Source organism: Saccostrea cucullata, unplaced genomic scaffold (assembly GCF_032062105.1).
Source record: "Saccostrea cucullata isolate Sc308-1 unplaced genomic scaffold, CSIRO_AGI_Scuc_v1 ctg8119, whole genome shotgun sequence".
NCBI lineage: Eukaryota > Metazoa > Mollusca > Bivalvia > Ostreida > Ostreidae > Saccostrea > Saccostrea cuccullata.
This window is the reverse complement of record NW_026927227.1, coordinates 4723-30527: the sequence shown is the minus strand read 5'-3', so window position 1 is coordinate 30527 and position 25805 is coordinate 4723. Positions and strand designations below refer to the sequence as shown.

General features: G+C 34.4%; 1 pseudogene; it reads right to left on the bottom strand.

Annotated features, from left to right (window-relative positions):
- Nucleotides 1–294: 294 nt before the first annotated feature.
- On the bottom strand, nucleotides 295–25377 carry LOC134273784 (tetratricopeptide repeat protein 27-like; annotated as a pseudogene).
- Nucleotides 25378–25805: the final 428 nt, after the last annotated feature.

Here is a 25805-nt window from a genome sequence, read left to right as displayed (position 1 = left end):
GAGTTTTGAAATCGTTGCTCAGGAAAAAAAAGTTGCTAGTAATTTATAAGTAAAATATAATTTAGGTTCAGTCTATTATGAAAGCCTTCTTGAATTTTGTAAGAGACTAGCTCATTTGTAAAATCAAATTATTACGCAAAATCTTACAGATTTTTGTGAAACAGTGAAAAGAGTTACTGTCTACCTTTCTGAATTTGATTTCAGTACTAACTTCACATTTTTTAATACATGTTCATTTTTAATACAATTAAGAACGAATAAAAAATTATAAATTATTATTTATTAATTAACATGTTAAACAAAAAACAATATTTTAGTGTCTCATTTCCTCAACACGTGCTATGATGGTTTGTAACCTGTCCTCCATTTTGTTGACTAATTCCCTGAGTTCTTCAGCTGTAAAACAGAAAGTAGACAAATAGAAAGTAAACAAACAAACAGAAGGCATGGAGTCAGAGAGTAGAAAGTAAACAAACAGAAGGTATGGAGTCAGAGTAGAAAGTAAACAAACAGAAGGTATGGAGTCAGAGAGTAGAAAGTAAACAAACAGAAGGTATGGAGTCAGAGAGTAGAAAGTAAACAAACAGAAGGTATGGAGTCAGAGAGTAGAAAGTAAACAAACAGAAGGTATGGAGTCAGAGAGTAGAAAGTAAACAAACAGAAGGTATGGAGTCAGAGAGTAGAAAGTAAACAAACAGAAGGTATGGAGTCAGAGAGTAGAAAGTAAACAAACAGAAGGTATGGAGTCAGAGAGTAGAAAGTAAACAAACAGAAGGTATGGAGTCAGAGACAGGGTCTGTGTGAGTCAGCTGTGAAACAGAAAAAAGACAGATAGTAAACAAACAGGAAGTACACACAATCAGAAAGTACACAAAGGTTTTTTTTTAAATATGATTATAAAGCATATTGCATCACATCAACAGAAAACACCAAAATATTATAATTTTCAAAAGAATCTGTTATCAGATCATGGACCCTTTGAATATCTACTAAACGAAGTGACGAATAGTTTTCCTCTTTTAATGGGATGGGGAGAAATAGTTAATAAGATCTTAAAAGCATGAATTTTGTAAAGTCTCACCTATTTCGGGGGAAGGAAGAGAGGGGAATGGGGGAATTCAATAAATTACCTATGGCATTTTGCTTGTTGTATTTACTTGTTCTAACTTCCACTAACCTTTATTTTGGCCTGTACACTTTTTAGCATCATTTTAGCTGACTGGAGAAGAGGCAGTGATTCATCTGTAGCTTTACTGCTGAATCCTAGATACACTGTTTAGAAGAAGGGCAAGTGAATCAAAAAATAGGTCAATTTTCTTTTAAATACTTATAATATGAATTTTTAAAATAGGTTCATTTCTAAAAAGTTTCTTTTAATCTGCTAACATTGTGAAATCCAAAAAAAAATCTACAGAAAAGAGAGTACTCTTCAAATGGAGAGAGAAAAGTATTTAATCTCAAGCTAACAGTTGGGGGCACACTTAAGTCTCATTCTACTCTCATCTCCAAAACTCACAATCAGCTAGTTCCAATGTCTGCTCCCCAACACTTTTACATTTGTCTAATGACTTCTCCCAGTTTACTTCCTGTGTCAGACATCTTATTGATTTCTGAAGATACTATAAAACCTACAGAACATTAAATGAAACCACTTTATTCATTTATCTACATGTATTCTTCAAATCAAGAGTTCTATAAATGTGTGTTTGTTTCTGAATTCTTATTATTGTTAGGAAGATCAAATCAGTACTGTGGTAGAACCTTTTGTTGTGTTTCAGGAGTCTGGGTCTCCAAACTGTTTGTCAGCTCAGCATACAACCTCCATATCTCCCCATTATTAGGCACATGTCCAAATCAATTCACAAAGTGATCTTCATATAATTTTAACTGTTCATACACTTTTATCCCAAAGAAAAAAAGTAATTCAGGATAATTTCAATGGTCCAAAGTCAAATTGCAATTTCTTCATTTTCAAATATGTATTAAAGTCATTTTGATGGCTAAATATATTTTGAGTTTGATGGTTACAAATGTCTTTATGTTCTAGATAAGTCCCTGTCCCTTACTTTGGCTGCAATTCTACCAAACAGCTCCTGTAGCCTGATTTTATACTGACTGGTAGGGTTACCCTGAGGTTCCCTGTGTTGCCCTGTAACACCTGTATACCCTGAGGATTTCAGGGTTAGGGTTAGGGTTAGGGTTATTTCACTGTTACATCCTTCACTGGAACTGCCAGAACCTGAAAAAAAGTAATTTGTGTAAATGAATTCATAAGCGCAGAAAAAGTTGACAAATTTCTATGTCAGGTACTATGATACCCAAAGGAATTAGGTAAAATTATTGTACTTGTAAATATTTTATTCACAATTCATGAATTTAATTGAAAACATCAATCCACGACTATTACGTTTGTGCCGCAGGCAATACTCTATACATATATACATAATTCATAAATAGTTCATAACAACAACAGTTAACAATTGAAGATTTTGAAAGTGATAGAAATTTCTCACATTCAAATTTGATTGGCCTACAGCATGTTTTCATTTTTGAGATCTCAAACATAATATGAAAACAAAAATCCCACCTCTACATCCGTCCATTTTTCCCTCAGATTTATCAGGTGATGATACGCTCGATCGAATGGCTTCATCAAACTCACCACAGTCTGCAGCAACCTTTGATAACAAATTCATCACATAATTCACAGAAAAAGCTTTTACATTTCTAAAACAGTCACTTCAAAACTCACGAATGCCAATCTGTAAACTTAGAGTAGTTTTTCCTTTAAAGCCAGAAACATATTTCATTCATTAATTTTCAATTGCCAAGTTTCAAATAGAAGGTAGATCAAGTGCATTACTGACCAAAGTTAATTTTCCCACACTCTCCAGTTTTCAAAGCTGCACTTTAAGGACTCTTCTAAAGTCAGTAGGGCCTTTTTCCTGGGAATGAAAAGTTATAAAGAATAATTTTCAAAATTGTTAAGATATTAAGTTACCTAATACTTATTACACATACAAGCAACAACAAATACTTACACTGATTCTTTTTTCTTTCTTTCTTACTTGTCTTTGAGTTGAACATAAGCTGAGGCCATATTATTCCAGGCTTCAAAATTTTGAAATTTATTAGCATAAAAGGTATTAAAATATTCTCTTTAACACTGTAAATGGATATTAACTTGTGTTAATCAACTAAATGCACACAAAGAAATTTCTCATGAAAAACAATAGAAAAAGATTTAAAGATTTCTACAATGAATTGAGTTGCAAAACTGACAAAACGATTTGTATCCACATTTAAAGTTCTTGTTTTTACAGTGAATTTGATTTTTTCTCTTTTTGACAAACATACATCAGTATCAATGTTGACACATCGTTTGAAAGCTGTCACTGCTTCCTCAAACTTCTTGGAGTTCTGCTAGCTGTCTCTGTTAAGATAAAAATAACTGTATAGTCTCTCAAAGACTTCTAAAGCTCCACCAATGGAGCTGATACTTATAAGAAGCTCTGCTAGCTGTCTCTGTTAACATAAAAATAACTGTAGTCTCTCAAACACTTCTAAAGCAACATCAAAAGCCCCGATACTTAATAAGAGTTCTGCTAGCTGTCTCTGTTATCATAGAAACCAAGAGCCCCAGTACTTAATAGGAACTCTGCTAGCTGTGTCTGTAAACATAGAAACCAATAGCCCTGATACTTAATAGGAGCTCTAATTCTAATAGGCTTTTTCTGTTAACACAGAAACCAGTATCCCCGGTACTTCATAGCACAGATGCTTGAGGACAGGACCCCCCCCCCCCCCCTCAATATAAATCTCCGGGCCTTTTCAATTTTTTCCCAATAAACCATCATCTCGTAACATATTTGTTATGCAATCCATAGTTTATGGGGGTGGGGGGGTTGAAAAGGTCCGGAGGTATATATTGAGGGGGGGTCCTGTCCTCAAGCACCTGTGTTTAATAAGATCTCTAGCTGCTAGCTGTCTCTGTTATCATAGAAACCAATAGACCTGATAGTTAATAGGTGCTCGGCTAGCTGTCTCTATAAAAATATGTATAGAAACCAAAAGACCCGAAACTTTATAGGAGCTCTGCTAACTGTTTATATTAACACAGAAACCAATAGACCTGATAGATAATAATCATTTCCAGAGTTTGCGGCCTCGTACACGGATATAGGGGGTGGGTGTCAAAAGACAATTTTCAGGTTGAGTACATAATCTTATTTACACTAATCAGTATATATATACTACCCCTCTCTTATTTAATGAGTGTAAAACATTTAAAATGTTTAGAATATTTACACTAAATATTACAATTCGACAAAGGATACGTCTCAGAGTTTTTAACCTTTCATACAACCCCTCTTAAGTTTGTTATCAGCAGGCGTCCAAGTCCAAGTTCGAACTCGCTATACTGGTTATGTCTAATAGGAACTCTGCTAGCCATCTCTCTTATCATAGAAACCAATAGCCCCTATACTTAATAGGAACTCTGCTAGCTGTCTCTGTTAACATAAAAACCAATATAGACCCGATACTTAATAGGAGCTCTTCTAGCTGTCTCTGTTAACATAGAAACCAATAGACCAAATACTTTATAGGAGCTCTGCTAATTGTCTATGTCAATATTGAAACCAATAGCCCCGATACTTAAAAGCTAGCTGTCTCTCTTTCAAAAGACCCGATACTTAATAGGAACTCTGCTAGCTGTCACTGTTAACATAGAAACCAATAGCCCAAATTCTTATTAGAGAACACCAAACACGCATCGAACGAACGAATCTCGACGATATTAACCGTATTACTAGTTAATAAATACCGTCACTCGCTTTATATTTGTAATTATTTCAAAGGCGGACCCAGCATCGGCGCGCCGGGCGTGGGTCCCCTTCCCCATTTAATTCTTTAATTTTGTTAGCATTATCTTCAAAATCAGCAAGAAAACCTCTAATTTCTTTTAGAGTTCCTCAGTTTCGGGGGGCTTCGCCCCTGGATCCCCACCAGGGCATTGTCCTGGACCCACTTGGGGCTTTAATGCAACCCTAAGACTTCCAAGTCTTCTACATCGCCTCCCCCCACGTTTTGAAATTCCTGGATCCGCTCCTAAATAAATATTTAGACATATTAGTACATATTCCTTCACTTCCACGTTAGATATAAACGACCAATATCGGGTTATTATATTTATGTCGAGTTCCTTATACAGTAAAACTCGTTTAGTACGAACACGGATATAGCGAATTCACGGATATAGCGAAGTTTTTCTGGGTCCCCGGCGAAATTCTTAATAAATCGTTAAATTTCACGGTTATAACAAACTCGGATATAACGAATTTACGGATATAGCGAACTGATTTTGAGTCCCGTTGAGGTTAAATATAATGAAATTTACATCTTTTATAACGAACCTTCAAAGATTATTAAAAAAATGATAGATTGAACTTACTTTATTGCCTTTTAGCATTTATGTATAAAATTCAGTTCATAAGAAAACCTTAGTTATCGAAGATATGTTTTGTAATATTTGCATCAAAAACATAGTTGGTAGTAATACTTGAAGAAAAACTTGCATAATGCGAATTCGCTATAATGATTATACGATTTCGTTATACGGATATAACGAATTACGGATATAGCGAATTAAATTCACAGGTCCCCAGGACTTCGCTATAACCGAGTTTTACTGTATAGACACCCTAGATGCGAACTAGCATTTATTGTTAAATTTCTCTCAGCTCTTGCAAATCGTCGTATTGATAATTGTTACAACCTATAAGTATGGCACGCCAAATTTACAAAAATGAGCTTAACATAGTTTCACACTTGATAAAGTAAATTTATTAACTGTAAACTATAGTTTTTATCTATTTCACAGTTGTTACTTACTAATGCTAATCTAAGTTTATCTGTCTGTAAGAAAAACGTTAACGATAGATTTTGTTGATAAACATAGATTCACGTCTGTAAACTACAATTTAGAGCTGTAAACCATAGTTTACAAATCTTGAAACTGTATTTATCAGATAATCTATGTTTTGCAACCGCAGATGATTATTTTCAGTGTTAAATTTAGTTTACAGTTCTGAAACTAAACTCCGTAAACTATAGTTTACAACTGATAAATCTAGTTTATCGACTGTTAAACTATGTTTAGCTCATTTTTGTGAATTGGCGTGCCATATATAAGACATTTATAATTTATCGTAATAAACAAAGTTCATCCTTTAACATGGGCGGATCCAGCATTTTTTTAAAAAGGGGGAGGGTTTCAGTTTGGTGTACCCAGCACTTATGCATAGAATCACACCATGGGCACTTCAAGTCCGTAGCTTCATTTATAAAAAAATGAGAGGGAGCTCCAAAAACATATGACAAGCAAAAAAAAAAAAAATAATAACATAAAAAAAACCCTACACACTACTTTTTTAAAATTGGGAGGGGGCTTCGTATCACTTTTCTGTTCAGTACATTACTTTCAATCTTGAATCTGCGTATTTTCCAGAAACAAAAGATATGGAAGGAGCTTCCAAAACAAAATATTTTTTTTTAAACTGCAGCAAAAGTTAATTGTCAGAAAAATTGAGCCCCCTCCTACTGCATACTACAGGAAAAATTTAACATTTTTCTATATTGATTAAAAATATTTAATATGCATACTTCTAAAAGTTAGTTACCTTTGAAGATGGTCCAAAAATGGTATAGCTAGAGTTCGATGGAATCTTCCTTGCATGTTACTTGTGGATGTTCCGAGCCCTTAGTCGGGGTTGTGAAGGTAGAAAGCAAATACGCAAAAATCCACAGATCTAGCGAGCAGAAAGGACAGCGATTTTTTTTTTTATTTTTCAAATGATTAGACGTATAAATATCTATTACAGAAGCTATTGTCTCTCTCCTCTCCACAAAAATAAGTGGGGGTTCAAACCCCCGGAACCCCCCTCTGGTCTGCCAATGCTTTGATATAACATGGTTTATTTTCATTTTTTAAAAGTTAATTAAAAGGAATCAATAAAAACACACCTAAACATATGCATATATTTATATCATACTGGTACATGGGACACCAAAGTGATTGTACTTATCAAACTGACAAATAATTTTAATTTTTCTATACGTGTAATTCGTCCGTACGTTTCGTCAGTTACACAGGTAATCACAAGGTAAACAAGTTTACCGTTCGTTAAACCGATATTCGTTCGTTACGTGTTTTATGTTCTCTATTAGGAGCTCTGCTAATTGTCTCTGTTAACATAGAAATAACTGTAGTCTCTCAAACACTTCTAGAGCTTTTGAATCCCCTCTAGACCAGGAAGTATAAAGAACACAGGTAAGTGGGTCACGTGATTAGATTGCATACCAGAGATCAATAGGACAGCCGCCATTACTGAAGACAGTTAAAAAACATAGGTGGAGTAACTGAAGTATTTTGTAAGTTTTGATTTTAAAAAGAAATCCCGGGAACAAAATTTCTTTGACAAAGAATCAACGCATGAATGTTTTATATAATTACTTGCTTATGCTTCTGTGTATACCTGCAGGAACTTGTTTATTTAATTTCGCAGATACACACAGGGCTTCTATTAAACTTTAGTCCATTTGTCCATGTCCAGTTTATTTTGTAATTGAACAAGAGCCAATCTCCAGATACACTTAACTAATTCATATGACAAGTAACTTTTTGTACCATCATAGAATATCATGAATGTTAAAAAAACCTACAGCGTATATAATTCTCAGATTCATTTTGTAAATAATTACTTGCAAACTTCAAAAACAAAGTGACACAATATGAAGGACTCAAACACATAACATTAGATATCATAATCAAGGGTGATAGGGACTAGATTTTAGTCAGTTTTACTAATTAATCAATAGCGGTATTTCAATTCAGTAAGTCATGATGAAATAAGTGTACATGTACCGTTTGTCTTGAGGGTAAAGTTGTGTACTAATTTCTTTACATCTATAAGCAAATAGTGAATCTGGACAAGTAACATTTATTTCAAACTTTTATGAGTGAAAAATGTATATTTTCGTAAATGTCGATCTCTTATACAATGAAGTTCTCTGATCTGCCAAAATTTCTAATTCCCCTTAAATTCAGCCAGTAAATCTACTTTAAAAATGTACAATAATTAATATAGATCTTGTTTTGTTTTAGTCACATTTTAACCATGGACCCCCGTACCAGTGCCCAGGACGTGATGCGATGTGACCTGTGTGAGACCGCTGTGGTACAGATGCACTGTGATACATGTCTTGTTAACCTGTGTAAGGCCTGTGTGGGAGAACACATCTCAACAGGTGAATACTCTAAACTACAAAAAAATATATTCTGTACTTCCTAAGTAATGCAACATGCCATTTTTTCTTTCCTATATGTCTACCATTTTATTCTTTATCTGGTGTATTGTAAGATATGGCCTTACGTCTTCTCCTGTTTGAAAAAAAAATAAGTGTAGATCGGACTCGGCATTCCTCTGGCCTGTGTTTACATTGAACCATGGTAACAATAAAAAATACGGCTCTACGAAGGGGAATACATTTAAAATTTGTTTATTTTATTATTACATGTTTAAAATGATCCGATTTTTTAAAGAAAAAATCTTTGAACTGCAGATGATGATGTCTAAAACATTCCTTAACGTGAAAACCATGTGTAGTAAAAATACCGGGAAATCTTTCTCAACTTTATTCGCTTTTTTATTATTATGACGTTGCATACGATAAGGTCGATTTCTATCCGTCGAGGCTCATATATTAGCATATGAACTTTGACACTAATTTCCTTAGAATAAGTTTAAGGTCATAGGAAATGCCAAGGTCAAAAATGTTGATGTAGTTAAAAATCTCTCTTCACTATGTTTCCGCATATGAATGTATTATAAAAGGTTTCCTTACAACTGACTTAAAACAATTTGATAAAACTGAGGTCAAGGTCAAATGAAAGGTCATGCCCAAAATGTTAATACATTTGAGTTGCTTACATCATATGTATCACCACATAAAGTTTTACACTGATTTAAGAAGAGTGAGGTCAAGGTTAAAAAAAGGTCAAGGTCAAAAATGTTGATATATAAAAGCCCGTTATGCTAAAGTTATACCATGTTTCCCACTATTGTTGATGTCCCTGGCATACTCTCAGTGGGCGAGGACTAGTGAAATTGGCATGGAAGTCCTCGTGCGATTTAAGTTTAAAATAAAATAAAAAAGAAAAACACGAAAAACTCCAGTAAAGCTTTAAGCCTTTCATTCTATCTTCAGAAGCTTTACAAAATAAACTACTGTAGTAACATAGTAACGTTACACAATAATTGGCGGAGTATATGACGTCGTTATTATGAAGTCAAATGTACTATGACGTCATAGTTAACAGCTCTTTGCGCACAGGTAAAAGTACGGGAAATTTTCAAGTTCTTAATAAAATGCAGATATACATATGCATATATAATTAAATCTAGTTGATATACATTACATCAGATTGTTAAGCTTTGGTTTTAACGCACAAATAAAATGCTTTTCTTTCTGACGTCTACTTATATCATTTCCTCCTGCTACTTTTATAAAACGGAAATATCGTAAATTTCTTTTGTCCGCACACGTCTAAATGTTCACTTAATGGTATTTGTCTATACTCCGGAGTGTTAATCTGTTGTTTGTGGGTACGAACCCGGGTACGGAGGGTGTTACTGGTCTCACCTATATATATATATATATATATATATATATATATATATATATATATATATATATATATATATATATATATATATATATATATATATATATATATATAGCACTAAAAATGACCAACGACACGAACAATAAAAATTGTCAAATTTTCGGGACGCCCTGTCCCTTCCTCAGGACAAAGAAAAAAGTTAAATAGTCATAAGAACAAAGGAAAAAGAGAAGCAAAAACAACTAGCACTACTACTAAACACTAGATATTTACATAATTAATTACATGTTGAGTTGGAAATTTTAAAGAACACTAATAAAGAAAGAAATCCGGACCGCTATGAAATGCGTCCGGTCTATCGGGTATACTCGGGTGAAGTGCGATTTACATAATTGAACGAATTAATTATGCTAATTAATTACGACAATCAGTAAATCGTACGTTATTTCATTCTCTCAAAATGGCGTAACTTTACTTAATAAAGAATAATGAAAGAAAAATCATATAGTAGGAATATTTAAACATATGAATTGTAATCAATTATAAATTTTGAAATATTTAAGGACTTATTATCGGGAAAAAATAATTAACAAAGGCGTAAGCAATACTTAGTTATGTGGTTGTTCGAGTTCGAGAGTTGGTGGCACAAATTAATTGTAGAGTTTACACAAAATTGAGAGAATAATTTTGTTTAGTATGATCAGGAATTGGGTCTAATTTACGTTCATTCTGGTAAAGTCATTCAATTTGTTAATACCATTTGGGCGGAATGACTTCAATCTGTGCATCCAGAACTTTTCTTTGCTTTTCCTCTGAGCATCTGTCCATCTTGGGTTATGGTCAATCACCACTACTGTCATGTCCTCCCATTTGTGACCCTCAAGTTTGAAATGTTCCCCAACGGGTTCATTGAGTTTTTTGGTCCTAATGGTCGAACGGTGGTTATTGACTCTCCTACGGAGATCTCCTGTTTCACCAACATACTGTTTGGAGCAAACTTTGCAAGTGATGAGATAAATGCAGTTGTCAGTATGACAGGACAAATTCCCTAGTATTTTGTAGCTGCGGCCTGTAACAGGGCTGTTAAAACTGTCTGTGCCAGTGCTGTGCTTACAAAGAAGACATCTCCTGTCAGAGCAAGTTTTAAAGCCCCCGTTAGGTAATGGGTTGTCCAGTCTGGTTCTTACTACCATGTCCTTTAGATTCCTTGGGCGTCTGTATGCAGCCAATGGGGGTTCCTTAAAGACCTCTGCCATTCGTTTGTTTGAATGGAGAATTGGTAGGTTCTTTTGAAGGATACCGCTAAGGTTCTTAAGGACGGGATGGTATGTGGTTACCAGAGGGACCCTGTCGCTATTGTCTTTTTCCTTGTAGCGTAATAGGTTTTGTCTGTCATGTTCCGCCATCTCATCAATAGCTGTTTGTACGGTGCGGGCATTGTAGCCTCTATTGCATCAGTGGAACTTAAGAAGACCACTTTGCTCCTGATATAAGGCAGGGGACGAACAAATGCGTCGAATTCTGTTGGCTAGACCCTTAGGCACTCCCTTAAAAGTGTGTGGGGGATGACAGCTAGTGGGCATAAGATATAGGTGGGAGTCTGTGGGTTTGATGTGGAGACTGAATTCGATTTCACCATCAATCAGGGTAGATGTAGTATCTAGGAATACGTTTTTCGAATTAGATACGTCTACTGTAAATTTGATCGACTGATGAAAGGTGTTGGCAAACGTAATGAATGCCTCGAGATTCTCGCGACAATCCACCCACTTCATCTCTATATCGTCAATGAAACGCAACCAGCTATGAGACCTGGACAATTCTATCTGCTTCCTAAAATACACAAAGAAGGCATGCCAGGTCGCCCCATAATCAGCGCAATTGGACACCCCACGGAGAAAATTTCTGAATTCATTGATTTACATCTCCGTCCACACGTAGAAAGTTTGCCATCCTATCTTAAGGACACTACGGACTACATTAACAAGACGCCTTCTACTGGCCTCCCAGATCATACCCTCCTCGTGACTATGGACGTCACATCTTTGTACACCAATATTCCGCACGATGAGGGTATCGAAGCCTGTAGAGAAGTCTGGGATAGTAGATCCATACAAGTTCCTTCTACGGAGTCCCTTGCTAAGCTCCTTGAACATGTTCTCAAGTTCAACAACTTCATGTTTAATGGAGAACATTACCTGCAAGTTAATGGCACTGCTATGGGTAGGAAAATGGCACCGTCTTATGCCAATGTCTTCATGGCCAGACTGGAACGCAACTTGTTACTTCAAGCACCATTTAGGACTCATAGCTGGTTGCGTTTCATTGACGACATAGAGATGAAGTGGGTGGATTGTCGCGAGAACCTCGAGGCATTCATTACGTTTGCCAACACCTTTCATCAGTCGATCAAATTTACAGTAGACGTATCTAATTCGAAAAACGTATTCCTAGATACTACATCTACCCTGATTGATGGTGAAATCGAATTCAGTCTCCACACCAAACCCACAGACTCCCATTTCAAACTTGAGGGTCACAAATGGGAGGACATGACAGTTGTGGTGATTGACCATAACCCAAGATGGACAGATGCTCAGAGGAAAAGCAAAGAAAAGTTCTGGATGCACAGATTGAAGTCATTCCGCCCAAATGGTATTAACAAATTGAATGACTTCACCAGAATGAACGTAAATTAGACCCAATTCCTGATCATACTAAACAAAATTATTCTCTCAATTTAGTGTAAACTCTACAATTAATTTGTGCCACCAACTCTCGAACTCGAACAACCACATAACTAAGTATTGCTTACGCCTTTGTTAATTATTTTTTCCCGATAATAAGTCCTTAAATATTTCAAAATTTATAATTGATTACAATTCATATGTTTAAATATTCCTACTATATGATTTTTCTTTCATTATTCTTTATTAAGTAAAGTTACGCCATTTTGAGAGAATGAAATAACGTACGATTTACTGATTGTCGTAATTAATTAGCATAATTAATTCGTTCAATTATGTAAATCGCACTTCACCCGAGTATACCCGATAGACCGGACGCATTTCATAGCGGTCCGGATTTCTTTCTTTATTAGTGTTCTTTAAAATTTCCAACTCAACATGTAATTAATTATGTAAATATCTAGTGTTTAGTAGTAGTGCTAGTTGTTTTTGCTTCTCTTTTTCCTTTGTTCTTATGACTATTTAACTTTTTTCTTTGTCCTGAGGAAGGGACAGGGCGTCCCGAAAATTTGACATATATATATATATATATATATATATATATATATATATATATATATATATATATATATATATATATATATATATATATATATGTATCAAATTATGAAGTTTTATTAAGATATCTTACATGATTTCTTTATTGAAAACTCACTTGAACACAATTTGATACAATTGAAGTCAAGCTCAAATAAAAGGTCAAGGTCGACAATGTTGATGCAGTTGAATTGCTTACATCAATATGTATCAGCGTATGAATTTGACACTTATTTAGGAAAAATGAGGACAAAGGAAAGGTCAAGGTCAAAAACGTTGATGCAGTTGAATTGATCTTATCAGTATGTAACAGCATATGAAGTTTGATAAAAATTATCTTGAATGGTATCTTTAAAACTGAGCTAAACACTAATTAAAAATAAATGAGGTCAAAGGAAATGTCAAGGTCAAAGAAAAGGTCAAGGTAAAAAATGTTGATGCAGTTGAATTTCTTTCATGAGTATGTATCGGCATATGAAGTTTTACACTGATTTAGGAAAAGAAGGATATGTAGATAACGAACAGTATTCAATCTCAAAGTCCATAAAACAAAACAAAATAAGAGCAGAGCAAACACGGACCTCCGAAACATCAAAAGTGGGATCAGATACCATGGAGGAGTGAGCATCCCCTGCCGACCGGTCACACCCGCCGTGTGTTCCTTGTCATGATCAGGAAATAACGGAAAAAATCCGTCGTCAATTCAGTGTATAAATAATGAACAATTGGTATGAAAAACGTCAATCAGCACTTGACTTACTGATAAATCGTATTTGCTGACAAGGTCATTGTATCGACGATAGAACTTACGAAATGATGACTTTAAACGAGACTGCTGATATTCTTGTTTCATTAACTTGCTTTTCAATAATTTACCTTGTTATAGAAATTGTTCATACGTAGAGCATGCTCTTGCGTATCGAATCAACTGATATATATATATATATATATATATATATATATATATATATATATATATATATATATATATATATATATATATATATATATATATACTCCGTATGCAGGTGATGAAGGTATATTGCTGCATAAGTAAGGTAAGTTGACGATAGAAATGTTAATTAAAGTCATCACATTTATCATATAGTTTGGTTGTTAGATTACCATTAGTGTCTTTTTCAAGTAAAATATCCAAGTATGAAACAGAAGTGTCGGCCTCTGTGGTATTTTTTATCTCAAGCTCACCAGGATATATTATCGTATCGATATAAGGATGGAAATTTCCATTGTTAATTGACATTGCGTCGTTGATATATCTAAATGTCGAGTTGAAGGCCACAGCAAGTGTCTTTTTTTACACATAAGATTTTGCATAAATTCTGCTTCATATGAATATAAAAAAAGTCTGCTAATAACGGAGCGCTATTTGTACCCATGGGGATTCCAATAGACTGTTGGAATACCTGGTCTCCAAAAACCACACAGATATTGTCAATCAGAAGCTCGAGCATCTTGTTGATGTCAACTTCAGAGTATTTATGTGTGCAATCCGAATCTGTTTGAAAAAAATAATTTTGCAAACGACCAATGACCAGGTAAGTAAATTTAAGAGTTCGATTTTCATTGAAGAAGCAGCTGTCAATAATATCAAAAAGCCTTGATTTTGATTTGTCGTGGGGAATTGTGTATAAATTTGAAAATTCGTAAGTTTTTAAGCTGTTGATTTTTATAAAGTCTTGTGATTTCAAAGTGTCCAAAAGTTCTTTAGAATTTTTTAGTATCCACATTTGATTCACGCCACTTCTTGAATATATGGTTGCACAATACTCTTGAAGTTTTTCCTTCACTACTGTCAATATGTTAGTGAGGAGTAACGAAAGAGGCTTGGTTGAACATTTACTGGAACCTGCAATGTATCTTTGTTTGTAAGGATTCTTCTGAAGTTTTGGAATTCAATATATATAAGGTAGTTCAAATTCATTTTGGCTCTGTGGAATATTAAAAGTGTTCAAAACTGACAGGTGATTTTGATGAATTTCTTCCTTAGAAAGGGAAGTATGAGTATAAGTAGGATTACCACTTGTTGAATTAAATCCAAGTTCTTATAGAATGCATGGATGAGGTGACTTGCGGCCCCCGGTAAATTGAAAAAAAAAAAAATGTTTTACTCGAATTTTTGTATGTAACTAATCACTGATATGTATACCTATATGAAATACCATTTTTAACAAAAATAGAAACGTGATTTGAAAGATATAGATCTTTTATTTGGGTAGGGGTATCATGTTTACATCCAATTTCCATTAAATTTTGACCCCGCCCCACTCTTTGAAGCAGATAGGTACAATTTTCTCCTTTGGCTGGTCACTGTATCTTATTGAAATCTACCTATATGTGAAAGGAGAAAGTTGTACCGCTCATATGCTATTTAAAAAAATGTAAATTCTGGCTGGCCTTTTCCATTATGAACAGATCGACGGAACAAGATTTTCTGACGTAAGAATAAATTCCTATGCTAATCGAGGAACTTGCGATAATTTTTAACTGACCAATCAGCTAAATGAAGTTCGTTACGAGTGAGTACCTCAAAAAAAACTATGGAAACATGCTTGGAATTTTATTGCTTTCCGATAATGTTTTAATGCATTTGAGTCACAGACTAGACACGGAATTACATATGTACAATTTCCAAGATCACAGTAAAATTTATAGACAGTTACAAACAATTGATATACGAGGGTTGTCCCAAAAAGTCATAGACAGGGAAAACAGTTTTGTTTCTCTTTGCTTAATTAAATTTCTTTCCTTGCCATAGCAAAAAGTAACATTTTATGATCATGCATTTCAAGTTTCATGGTGATATCGCATCTAATAAGAAAATTATGTAAAAATAAAGAATGTAAGTGTACACCGGCGCACGAAAGCAAACGTAAATAACGTCTCTTATAACGTCATGATCTCTTTGTCTGCTTCTTTCGCGTCCAATAACATTCGATATTTTCTTTTAAAGTGATAGACCACTCTTGACTAACGCACTTATTTAAATTCACTATTGTCCGTTTGTTTTATATTTTTTTAAAGCAGATTCAAATTTCAATCGAAATTTAGTCAAAAGATCGCCTTATTTTGTAGGCACATTGAATACACATTGTTTGACGTCATTCGCGTCCAGATTGGTCCCAACTGTCTGTGTTTAATTAACAATACTCTACTTCTTACATGCCCTAACTATTTTCGGTCCGGTAGAGAGGAAAAACTCTCATTGAATATCAAGCCATTTAAAAATAACCTTTTTATTAAATCTGTTGTGTAATGTCACTTCTTTACTCTTTTTCCCGTCTATGATGTAAATAAAGCATATCCAACACAATTTATTACATCTCCCTGCGCCGGTTACGCGTTTGACGACGTCATTTTCATCAAACTCAATTCCAACGATATTATGAAAATCATGACACCAATCGTCTGTTTTTAAAGCTATTTATACGAAATTTTGAGAGATTATTAAGATTTTGATTCTGATTTCAGTGATGTAAATTTTAATTCAATGCATTACATAGCTCTAAAGAAATAAAAGCAAATGTAATGGTTATATGCGTAAATTATTCCGAATTATGTTCGTGCGCCGACAGGCCTTACCGGTCTTCATATAAATTGTCCTAAAATTATTTATATGAAAGATATATATTTAAAAATTCACAATTTTAAACAAAATTGAATATATTATGTCTATGCAAAATTTGGTTAGTATTGGTTGCATGTTTATAAAATTATAAACATTGTCTACGACTTTTTGGGACAACCCTCGTATATATATACATTAGTTTGAAGTCTTGTTGCGTGTTTAGTGAGCAATTTGCTAGGTCTACACGTATTCTCGAGTATCAGTGAATACAAGTTTCATGTGCATTTCTTGTCCTAAAAACCGTAATGCTGAAAATCAGTGCGTATTATTAAGTATATACAGCCTTGGCTGACCATTATAAAAGTTTGAAATGTAAAAAACCATAAAGGTAAATTTACTTAAACCACGTGCTTGTGATAAAATGTAAACGTAGTAAACCAGCATGTTTTGTTGTTCTGTCATCGGATTGGACAATGACTATGTGCGAAATAATAACAATACCCATATAAGGTCTTCTCGGACACGCATATCTCTCTATTGTACTAAGACCCACCCATTCTCTTGCCATAAAAGAACATATTCTCACAAACCTGGTCGAATTTAGCTGTGATGGGGACTAAAAAATCAAAGATAATGCAGTATTCCTTATAATTAAAATGTGTCTGAACTATTGAAACTATTCAAAAGGTGTAGTATTTATTCACTCATGTTTAAAAACTACAAACATTGTTGTAGATTAAATATAATTCATCGTGGAAAAAGGGGCCCCAGATAGCAGTTATGTCACATCGTCCTTTATATAATGAGTCTTACAAACGAAGACAATGTTGTTACTTTCTTTTTCGGCAGGAACCAGTGCGTACTTATCGTGTAATCTTTCTAACTCCTTTTTCACTTCTGGTTTAATGCACACAGAAGGAATATTATGGTATTCATATTGCCCCTCAATCTTTTAATACGGAACTTGAACATGGATCTGATACATTAAATCCATTGTAACAGGGTGTCAACGTCTTCTTTTTCATATCTTGTCCATCGTCTGGCGTAATTTTCCACAGAATCCATAATAGTTATGAAATTCCGACGCCAGTTGAAGGATCGGGGCTCCCTATATTTAGTACCTTTTAAAATAAGTAATCTAAGGTCCTCATTACGAACTATATTTACGTCACCTGTAATAACGTGTCCAGCAGGACTATAGTTATAGGGCGAAGAAGAACATGAACACGAAAGAGGATTATGTTTCAGATAGTCGGTATCCAGGCCATGTAAAGTGTTTTTGTAATTGAAAAGTTTGGAAGCAATGGTCGATGTATATTTGTAAGAAATACAACGTGTAGTCTTCAACTTAAAATATGGTGGAATACAAGACTAAACCCTTTTGTGATTAAGAATATTACTTATATTAACCGAGTCAATTCCTCTATTTTAGTTTAAGGAAAAGACGGATGGTTTTAGCTGCATTTTCTTCCGTGAAGCGTGCGGGTTTAAAGAGCCTATGATATGCAATATCCATAATCACAGATCCGAGTCTATATTCAGGTGACGAGAAATCTAAAATTGGATGTTCCTTGGCTTTTCAAGAAGACTATTTAAAATGTTCAAAGGGACATAGTAAAGTTTTGTTCGAATATGATGTAGACCTTACTATTGATTTACAACACTACAAAATGTAGAATATTTTTTTATTCAATTGACTGACGTTTTTCATACCAATTGTTAGTCCATTATTTATACACTGAATTGACGACCGACTTTTTTCCAGTTATTTCCTGATCATGACAAGGAGCACACGGCCGGTATGACCAGTCGGCAGGGGATGTTCACTTCTCCATGGCACCTGATCCCACCTCTGATGTTTCGGAGGTCCGTTTTTGCTCTGCTCTTATTTTGTATATTGTTTAATGGACTTTGAATACTGTTCGTTATCTCCATATACTGCACCTTTCAATCACATAAATTACAATTATTTATCATAATAAATGTACAGCAAAGAAGAATACTGTAAATGTATTACATTTGACTGTGTATTCTTTTTAGCAGCTTTGGCGGATTGCATCAACCGCTAAATCAAGTTCATATATGTAATTGTATTGCACGTGTACACATAAATAAGAATATAAAGAAATGCGCTAAATCAAATCTACGCTAACTTATTCAAAAGTCAATTTCCTCCAAATTTCGTACACGCTAAATATGATACATTTACAGTAATTTCCCTCAGTATAGTACAAATTTCCTTACAAGATCAACAGATCTCGACCAAACACCAGAACTTCACAATTCCAGATAAAAATTAATGCCTTAAAGTTTGCTCATTACAACTTTGTATTCGTTTTGACACCAATGAATTCTAATGAGTAGATAAAAAAATATTTTCAAAGTATAAATGTATTTCCACTGTATAATTATTATAGTCCAAACTCAACAACAGATTGTCTGACCCGACCCAGAGGCTGTGAATTTTACAATTTCGAAGAAAGCAAACTTGCTCTTCAAAACCACAAAAAAAATTGTTTATATGCTTTATATAAGGGTAGAAAAGACCATTTGCTTGTTAGTCCCCTACTGTTGAAACGGGGGGAACTATAGGGTTAGTCCTTCTCTGTGTCAGTCCTTCCGTCTATGTCAGCTCTGTCAAAATTGATTTTCCGCATTTTTTTCTTAACGCTTGCAGATATTGAACTGAGTTTTGGTATGTGAGTGTATCTAGATGCGTTACAGATCAAGTTTAAATTTTAAAATGCTTCATTGCTTTATGACGGTGTGATTATGATCTGGGTTCGTGATGCACTAAATTAAAATTCCAAACGAGATTTTATCCCATAAAAAGACAAGAGGTCCACGTGTCTTTTAGGTCATCTGAGTATTGTGTAACAACTTTCAAACAATTAAATTTGTTTTGTGTTTTAAACCAGAGGCCATAAAAGTCGCAATACACAATTTTGAAAGAGGCACAATCGCTGATCATAATTATAGACTCGCATGCTTACTCTATTTACTTAATGCCTAGAGGTAGGTCAGATAACAAAGAGAAAATGCACTTCCACTTTATACCCAGTTGTGCAGCTCGTCCCAAAGGAACCACTGACCTTAGAGCTACATGTTTCAAATTTTTGCAAATTTTATCATAAAATGGTTGATAAATACAAAAAAGCAGATTTCAAAGCATTAATTCATTTTCGATTATTTTTATGTCCCGCCCCTCCCCTAGATCAAGGGGGGGTGGTAGGGGGGTTACATAGTCTGATTTTGCTAGATGCACCTTTTTTCATCATAAATATATATACATGTACTTGGATCATTGGCATAAAACCCAGGAGCAAAGGTAAAAGATTTTCAAAGAATTAATGTATTTTCACTATATAATCAACAGAGCCCCGTCTTAACACCAGAACCCTTGGAAATTGGGCCATAAAATTCACAATTTTGGAAGAGGCAACGCTCAAATAATTATGTACTTACATAGGTTATTTAAGACCCAGGAGCAGAGATTAAGATTTTCAAAGAATAAATGCATTTTCACTATGTAACCAATAGAGCACCGCCCTAACACCAGAACCCCTGACCCTGGGGTCATGAAATTCAAAATTTTGAAAGCGGCACTATTGCTCATCATAACTATGTGCTTAGTTACTTTATTTCATACACAGGAGCAGCGAAGAAGATTTTCAAAGAATTAATGCATTTTCACTATATTATAAATAGAGCCCCGTCCTAACACCAGAACCCCTGACCCTGGGGCCATAAAATTCACAATTTCGGAAGAGGCACTCTTGCTCATTATAACTATGTATTTAGTTAGTTTATTTAATACCCAGAGCAGAGAAGATTTTCAAAGAAATAATGCTTTTTCACTACATAATCTATATAGCCCCGCTCAACCACCTTAGAACCCCTGACCCCGGAGTCATGAATTTCACAATTTTGGTAGAGGACTCAATGCTTATTACAATCATGCAAACAGTTTGACTGCTTGATTTCCAGGAGGGCAGGAACCATGAAATTCACAATTTTTGTTCCCCTTTACCCATAGATGCTGTATACCAAACAAATGTTAACACACAACACACGATGCACGACACGCAACACACGAAGACGGACGAAAACGAATAGCAATAGGTCACCTGAGTTACTCAGGTGACCTAAAAAGGAAAACCCTGTAGGGGACATGTATTGCGTATGCAATACTCTCAGAATGCTTGTAATATTAATAATGCCAACATTTTGACTGTTTAATGTCCAAGAATAAAGAAGTTTTCTGAAAATACACTAATTCTGATGATTTTCACCAAACCCTCAAGCCCTAGGGGACATAGACAACGAATTTTTTTAAATATAATTTCTTCTCCTTTTTTCAAAAATACTTTGTTCCTAAGATAGTTGAAGTGTTTCGGATTACAGAAAAAGCTGATTTGAACAAACGTGAATCTTAACACTACCAGAGGATGCTTCCCCTTGAATTCATTTTCCAAGGCCGGGTTGTTCTTGAGCACAATGATTTTTAAGATTATCCCAATGTTTTCCTGCTAAACTTTGACCCCCCATAATGGCCCCATCCTACCCCTGTGGGTCATGATTTAAACAGACTTGAATCTACACTATCTGAGGATGCTTGAACGTAGATTCATTTTTCTTTGCCAAGTGGTTCGTAAGAAGATGATTTTAAAGAATGCCATTACTTTTTCACTAATTCATAATAATCTCCCATTAGAAGAATGCATGGCCCTTCATTTGAGCAAACTTGAATTCCCTTTACCCAAAGATACTTTGTGGCAAGTTTGATTAAAATTGGCCGAGCGGTTCTTGGGAAGAGGATAAAAATGTAAAACAGTTAACGATAACGACGAAAGACTACATGTACGGACAAATTTTGATCAGAAAAGCTCCCCTTACTTGAGCCTTCGGCTCAGGTGAGCTAGATATTTAGGCTATCCATAAAAAATGACCTACACAAAATTTTCATAAATCCACAATATATCAAATCCTTGAATATTTCTGTGAGCAGTACTTCCCATCTGTTCTTCTCTGTAAGCAAACCATATCCTGCACCTGTATGTGAGCAGTCAATTCCCCTCCATTTCTCATTACCCTAAAGATGGTTTTCCATTGAGATAATTTAAGCAAGAGTTATTCCCCATGGCTTCCATGCTGTAGTGCAACATCCCCAGATCCCTTCATCATTCAACCAAGTTCGATGTGTTACACAGGTTACTGAGGTAAAGATAACACTATTTTGAAAATATGTTTTTAAAGCCTAGGCCTCTTTTAATTCATAATCTTGATATTGTAAATATTTTCCCCCATAAATTTATGGCATGCATGTTTAAAATTTGTTGCTCAAAGAGGAAAATTCACTGCTTTGTCTTACAAGATGGCGACAACGGGGAAAAACTCCAAGGCAAAATATGTCAAAGAAAAACCATCTATACCAAGAGATGAAAAGCAGTTTTCTCCCAGTTAGCCTCTCCTGATTGGTTTGTGTCCTCCAGTGATTTTCCCTAAAAGTAGAATATACTCTAGTAAATGATGAATGGCAATTACTGGTATTAGTTTAATTACGAAATACATGGTCAACAAACTAAAATAATTATTAGTCTTCAAACGCATATGTTACCAATCTGAACTTCACATTTTGACCTAAAAGATCACAAGTCAATCAAGTTACAATATAAGAGCAACTTGACTGTAGATGTGCATTTAAAGGATTCCATTCAAATAATTTAAAACATATCAAGTAACTTATATAGATGCTATGACAACAGCTTGTTCCACAGGTGACATGTCGACAGCAAATTCTGTTCCTGGTTCTGTCAAAGTAATAGCCTCTAACACAGTGTCATCATCAAAATTCAAAATCTGAAGAAAAACACTGTATAATATTGCTTGGTTTTCCCTCTCCAATTACTTTTTCATCTAGGTTTTTTACCGTACTCTTTTGTTTGGTTCCCTCTCTGTCCTTCTTACATGTTAATGCTATAATGACTTTTTTCGCATTATTATGCCTTTATTTGCGAAAAAACCAGTTTCAATTTGCATTGTAACACCTTTTAATTTTTTCGATACAGAATGATCCCAAAATGCATTCGTTATTTTACACTATTGCATTTGAATAGACATTTGTTATGAAAACAGTGGCAGGTAGCAGCATGCCAATTCAGCTTTACAGAAAAAAAAATTAAGCATAGACATTCTTGAAAATTATATTGCGTACTCGCAAGAATGGCTATGACGCCAACGAGGATAATTCAACTGAGTGTACATGTAGGTATCACCTGCGATTTTCAAGCTGTTCATTTCACAATGATTTTTGAAAGGGAAATTGAACACAGTTTACAAGGCTTATTTTTAAAGTGGATTATTTATCAAGGAAAATTAGATGAAAAATGTTATATCATATATAAGAGTCATTTTGATCGTTTAATATTTTTTGAGGTAGTTGTTGGTGAGAAATTCCTTTTGTTATAAGCCCTTTCACTTAACATGGCTGTAATTCTACCAAACAGTTCCAGTAGCCTGGTTTTATACTGACTGGTAGGATTCCCCTGAGGATCCCTGTATTCCCCTGTAACACCCTTCACTAGAACTGCCAGAACCTGCAAAGCAGTTATGTGTTTAAATGAAAATGAACCAATTTTTCTTCCATTCAATACAACTCAAAGAATTTTCAAATTAGCAATACACACAGAGAAGCTAAACAATTATTCATTAAATTTCTGTCATACCTGATTTGATGAGGTAAACTTATTGCAATCAGTTAAAACTTGAATTCATAATTGATAAATTTACAATCAATCCACAACTATTAGCTCTAACAGTATTGTGACTTGTCTGATGAGTATTACTCATTAAAAATATCACAATTAAATACAGGTAAATAAAAGTTGGTTTACAGCATGTTGACATTTTAATGATTCAAACTATGAAAACTCAATTCCTTCCTCTACATCCGTTCATTTTTCTTTGAGATCAATCAGACGATGATATGCCCGAAGGGCTTCATCAAACTCACCACAGTCTGTGGCAACTATTGATAAAAAAAATTATTTCATAATTTTCGCCAAAAATTTTACATTTAAACAACATTACCTTCAAAACTCATTATTACGTATACATTTCATACTGACCACAAGTAAATTTTCCCACACTCTCTAGTTTTCATGTTTTCATTTCAATGACTCTTTCAAGGTCAGTAGGGCCTTACTTACTATAAAAGGAATGACATATTCTATACTAATTTCTTTGTTTCTTAATTGTCTTTGAGTTGAACATATAATTAACCTCATAAAAAAGATCTCTACAATGAATTAATTTGCAAAACTGACAAAAAGTTTTGTATCAATATTCAAAGTTTTTATATTTACAATCCTCTTTTATTCGACAAACCTACATCAGTGTCAATTTTGACACATCTTTTGAAAGCTCTCACGGCTTTCTCAATTTTCTTGGCTGCCATACAGGCACAGCTGAGAGTGAACCACATGGGCACCTGTAAAACAGGGAGGCAGTTATTGTGCAGATGTTGCTTTTTCTAAAAGCTTAAATTTAAAAAATACTGTACTTCTTAAAAAATAACATTTGTCTAAATCATTATGGTGTATGTTACCACTACAAGTGTTTAGAGACTAGAATCAGTGGATATTTTCACAAAATATCTTACAAATAAGACAAGAGTTTCCAACAAGTATGCAATTACCTAAGCTACAATAGGTCACAAAACTTTTTATTTCCATTATATGAGAAACAACAACGTTATGAAAAGTTCTTGTCAATTTTTATATGAATTATAATTTTTCTTTTGATGAAAGACAATGGTCTATTACTGACTTGGAGTGAGTTGATCAACAGAGATATTTGAAAAGACTCGGTACGCTTCTCATACTGAAATAGAACAAGATGTGTTTGTAAAACAATATGCACCCAGCGGCAACAAAGTTTCAAAAAAGCTATTTTAAGCATAGGTCACCGTCAAGGCCACAAGGTCATTGATCTTGGTGTAATTTTAAAGAACTTGATTGGTAGAATACGCATTTCAAATATGAAGTCTCTATCTTTCATGGTTCAAAAGTTATGGCGAGGGTTAAAGTTTGCAGGCAAACAAACAAACAAACAGACAGACCGACAGGACAAAAACAATATACGTTTTGGACCTATTGATCCGGGCGCATAGAATCTATTGATTTAACATTTCTCATTTATATATTTATTATAAATATAATACATGTTTATAATTATTTAACCCTTGATTAAATAAAAAATACACCAGCATTAGATAAAATAACATAACTAGATGATGTTTTCTATGAGTGATAAAGTCTTGCAAGAGATATATAATTACTATCACTAAATCAAACAATAAATCATATCAGGAATCTTCCTCTTTTACCTCCTCCTATGCCATATACAGGTAGCCCATACACCTCTGTGACAGTGCGTGTTTGGGTCCAGACATTTCTAAATGTAGTGATTGATGTCACGTGTCACATCGCCAAGGAAACACCACAAGTTTGGAGTCTCTTGTATTGCAAGCTGATCTCAGCCTGATAAATAGAAAACATACTAGTATTAAAATCTGTACTTTCATGATCAAAATTTATGTTTTCCTTTTTTCTCAAATTAGTTTTCATAAATTACCTGCAGTATGTTAATAATCAATCACCTACAAAAAAATTCCATTACAAATACATAAATACATCTCACCTTCTCCATTTTGCCCAGCCTTTTGTAGCAAGTGATGACATCTTCCCATAACTGAAGTCTATCAAATACCTCTAAAGCTCCACCAAAAGTCCTGATACTTAATAGCAGTTCTGCTAGCTGTCCTTGTTAATATAGAAATAAATGTAGTCTCTCAAACACCTCTAAAGTTCGAAAGCCCGTTGGTGCCACGTACAAAAAAATATTTTATCTGGCGGCCGCCACAAAAATTATTTTGAAAAGGTGAGTTCTATTGGGTTAAGAAGATGGGTGTTGACACAGCTTAATTATTGATAAAAAAAAGTTAATGATAAAAAACGAATTCTGAAATATTGGAACACAATTCTTAGAAATCCAGAATGCAAAACTTTATTTAATTCTCAACCAATCATAGCTTACAGCAAACACAAGAATATAAGTGACGAGATAATCCGGTCTCGCCTAAAACTAACACCATGAGTAATGTTCGTAACCCTGATGAGGTTTGGAGTGTCGGGTCCTAATAAATCTCGTACAAGTTTGGCTGATTGATGTCGCTAATTTTCACACTGTA